Here is a 4,190-nt window from a genome sequence, read left to right on the forward strand (position 1 = left end):
CATAGTTCTTCTTTAAAATATCACCTGCTGTTGATTTACCAATCCCAAATTTATCGCTTAGAGCCTTCAGAGTTGGTTTAGGCACTGATTCCGCATATTTGATCAACTCAATTCTCTTCTCTAACAATAACTCGATTCTTTGGCATTTCCCTGGTCTCTTGGATGTAGTGGTATTTGCTACTTCACATGCTTCCGCACGTTATTTCACGTGCAACAGGACAGTCTGTCAACCTGACCCCTATTGTTGTCATTCATTCAACCCAACAACAGTGGCAAGATTGTCGACTTAACATTTTTTGCTTCAGTACCGATAGAACAATGAGTAATTAGCCGACGCGATGTCAATAAGATTGTGAGTGCGCATGCTTAAGGCACGTGTGTATGATTTTGGCATGAGTGGGAATGGGTTGCAGCATTTCCATAGAAACAATGGTGGCAGATTTAAGTTTCATGGTATTTGTTTTTATTTCGTGAGGATATGGCAGCAGCTAAGGTTTTTACTTTAAACACAGCTCTTAAAGGGATGTCTCTTTTATATATCCTTTTCAACAACAATAGTGAATTTACACATTCCTAGCGAAACACAAAGACTTGTGTTTTTATCGTGGTAGTTGTCGCCATTGTCCTCTCGAGAGGCAAATTTCTGGATGAAAAAATCTATTGCCTGAGCAGTAAAACTCGGGAGAAGAACGTTTGTAGAGACAGAATGATTGGCCTTAGTACCGAGATGGCTCGAGTGGCAGAGGTTGACCATGGAAAGTTTGCGTGTTCGTTTCATTGGCATCAATTAAGAACAAGCAACAATATCTGTCCGTGCCCGTTACCCACTTATTCAGCAACTTTGAGTAGTATCCCCATACCTAAGAGACGACACAGAGTTTTGCCAAAGAAGGAAGAAAAAACATGCCATCCTATCGTCCAGGGACAAAGTGGTGCACCAGTTGCCAATGAAATGCGTCTAAGCAGGAATATAAAAGACCAAAGACGAAGAAAAGGGTAGGTGGTAACAATTAGGTTATTTTATCTCACAGCATCTTTGTCGTTACTGTTGTCTTATAACTAAAGTTAAAGCTAAAAGTAGTTAAGTCTCTCTTAATATAATATAGTTCTATGTAATATATCACCAAAATTTTTTTCCTAGAAGGAGAGAGAGATAAGGAGAGGGGGAGAACAAACATTTACCTGCATTTAAATAACAATTTCATACACCAAAGCAGTGGATACTCTGCTATATACTCTGACAGGTAGAGTGAACAAACCCCTTGATATGTGTTAGTGTATATATTCATTTCATAGTTTCAATGATGTTAAAGTTTCACTGTGCATCAAAACTTACCTTGTTCTACTTTAACAGTATAGACTACCAATGAAGTTCAGGACTGTAGATCACAAACATCACCATCGAAAACAATCATGGTATGTGCTCCCATTACACAAGTAGCTCAATGTCTAAGAACAGTATTTAATAACATAGGAGCACACATTGTCAAGAACAGAGGACGATAACAAATTAGAATGTAAAACACAATCAGGGAACATTAATTATTCTTGTGAACTTCAAGCTGTACAGTGATGTGCCATGAAACTCGTTTGCATTGTTTTTCTAGCAAGTAAACTTTGGTTTAATAATAACTTTAATTCTCTAGATAACTTCACAGAGCTGATGGAAAAATTACAGCTAGCCATCCACCGCCATTACAACACTGGAGGTCACTTTCTGTACCAACCACATGAGTTGAAATCATTTTGTCAGACACACTCCCCACACCATTATGATATTAATAGTACAACACGAACAGGTATAAACTAAATATTTGGTACTGAAGACCAAATTTAGGCACTCCAACTATGTTGAGTCGGGTTCCTAAACAAGATGCAAAACCATATCTCTAATAATAATTGAATACTCAATGTATTCTTCTCTGATTTTAGAAAAAGTACTTGATTGTCAGTCTACTGGATGACTTTCATAACATTTGCATTGTATACCATAACAACACCAACAGAACTTAAACTCTTATTGGCCACACATATGGCTTTAAGTCTTCTGGACATTTTTGTACCCACAGCACATGCCATTCCGCTACCTGATGACAAAACAAAGGCATAAAGCCAAGTAACACTGGTAATCAAGGAAAGAGAGCAGACATGCAGGGGATGAATTATGCCAGCTAATACATGTACGCTTTTAAAGACTGACTGGAATGTCACAATTTAAAACCAGCTACATGGAACAACTTTCTCATCAATTCCGCAATCTGAAACCAAAAGACACGAGAGAGCAATTACAACAGTTTAAGTACATCATCCCAAGCAGTTAAGGACGGTGCCTACTATTGTTATTGCACATACGTTCTGCGCATCTCTAGATACTTGGATTTCCTATCAGTAGTGCTTACTAATGCAGGGATATTTTTGCGAAGTTTAACACTATTCGGAGAAAGTAGAACTTAGCAAGTGCTCTTGCTATCCAAAAAGAAAATTGGGGGTAGCCATGCATTTTTCAGAGATAAATTTGGAAAGGAACGCCATACATTGCTTGTATTTTAAAGCTTTTTACTAATATTGTTCATTAATTATCTTTGAAAAATGCGTGGTTACCCCCAATTCTCTTTTTGGATTTTAATAACACTTGTTAAGAATTGCTTTTCCCCCATATCCATACAACCGCACAAAAATACCTTTGGATTAGTAGGCACCGTTGTTAGTGACTATTGAAATACTCCTGAATCAACTAAATTACTTCTAATTTTTCCTGACAATATCCAAACATTTCCACAGAGGGTTTTTTGATTTCAACTCATCCATCTGTCTTGAAATGGTCGCTTAGCCTGAAACTCTTTTTCTTTTCTTTCTTTTTTTTTTACGACCTCCTGCCACATTAGCGTTTACTGGTACATTGAGTCCACTTGGGGTGGGTAGGTATATTGTCTCGAATGAAACAAGGTCACTTTCCTACAGTCAGGGTTTGAGATTTCAGCTGAGCTAATTTAATAATAGTAATTATTAATCCTTGGACTGGACTGTGCACCATTTCTTCTGTTTGCTTTCTTAACTACCACTGATTATATTAATAGCCTAAATTTATAAGTTTGCTATTAGTATTTATTATGACTCTACAGTCTCGGTCACAAATGTTGTAACACTGACGGAAATTTTTCCCTCCTCCCATTTCAATGTTGATGTTTATGGATTCCAGTGGAAGAACTAACCGGGAAACGCACATTGAAGGGAGGGAGGAAAAGGGCTGCGTTATCAATAGCTTGGATGCAAGTTACGTACTGTTCAAGAGAGGTGTTACAACTATTCATGACCAAGGTTGTAGCTCTTTCTATCTTTGCAGAATATATTCGTGAGGAACTAAAGACACTAAAATCCTGTCTACTGGTTAATGAATTTGAACAAAGTTTAAAAAGCAAAGATGACTATAGAGCTGCCCTAGATCACATTTGCCAGACTTGAAATCTCATGTCATACCTGCTCCTGGTGACTGGCGTACATGGTATTACCAGAATATTATCATTGCACAGGAAGATTGCTCCATCTCCCCTTACCTCTCTCTGATTCCAGAACAAGGTCCTCTCCAGTTTCACTAAATGCACAGCAAGATGTCACTCAGATATACCACTTTTTCTTCTATCAGTTATACAAAACTGCCAAAGAAACCCAAATTTTCTAGGGTCCTACTTCTACTGATATCTGTTTTATTTGCATGCCTCATGATCAGAGACAAAATAATCAGCAAATTTGATTTGTGTAAGGGTATAGAGTGCATTCTTCTCATTCTAGATGAAGTGGTATCACTGGCATTTTTCCATTATGCTGCTGTTTTTGAAGGTGGAAACTTACAAATGTATTCAGAGACAATGTTTAGATTTCTTGTTCTTTTCATCATGTGGGAGAGAAGACACTAAGACAAGTCTACCCTTTCAATGCTGAGTGACCTCTTTCACCAAAAAGATGAAAGAGTTCAAATTTGGCACTCATTAAGATCGTGTGTACAACCACAGCATGAGGCACAGGAAATTCATGATAACGCACACTTCTTGATGGGCTCTGAATCTGGGAAGTTGAAGATTCCTTGACAAGACCATGCAGCAGGGGAGCATCAGACAAGGATCTAACCCTGGTTGCTGGAAAGGCAGCTGAATGTCTTTTGCCCATCTTCCTTCAAATTGCAAAAAAACAGA

At 38.0% G+C, this 4,190-nt stretch overlaps 1 pseudogene; it reads left to right on the forward strand.

The window, feature by feature from the left end:
• Positions 1-3,309: 3,309 nt before the first annotated feature.
• On the forward strand, positions 3,310-3,914 carry LOC138053585 (uncharacterized; annotated as a pseudogene).
• The last annotated feature ends 276 nt before the right edge of the window (positions 3,915-4,190 follow it).

The sequence above is a fragment of the Montipora capricornis genome, chromosome 6 (assembly GCF_036669925.1).
Source record: "Montipora capricornis isolate CH-2021 chromosome 6, ASM3666992v2, whole genome shotgun sequence".
Lineage (NCBI taxonomy): Eukaryota > Metazoa > Cnidaria > Anthozoa > Scleractinia > Acroporidae > Montipora > Montipora capricornis.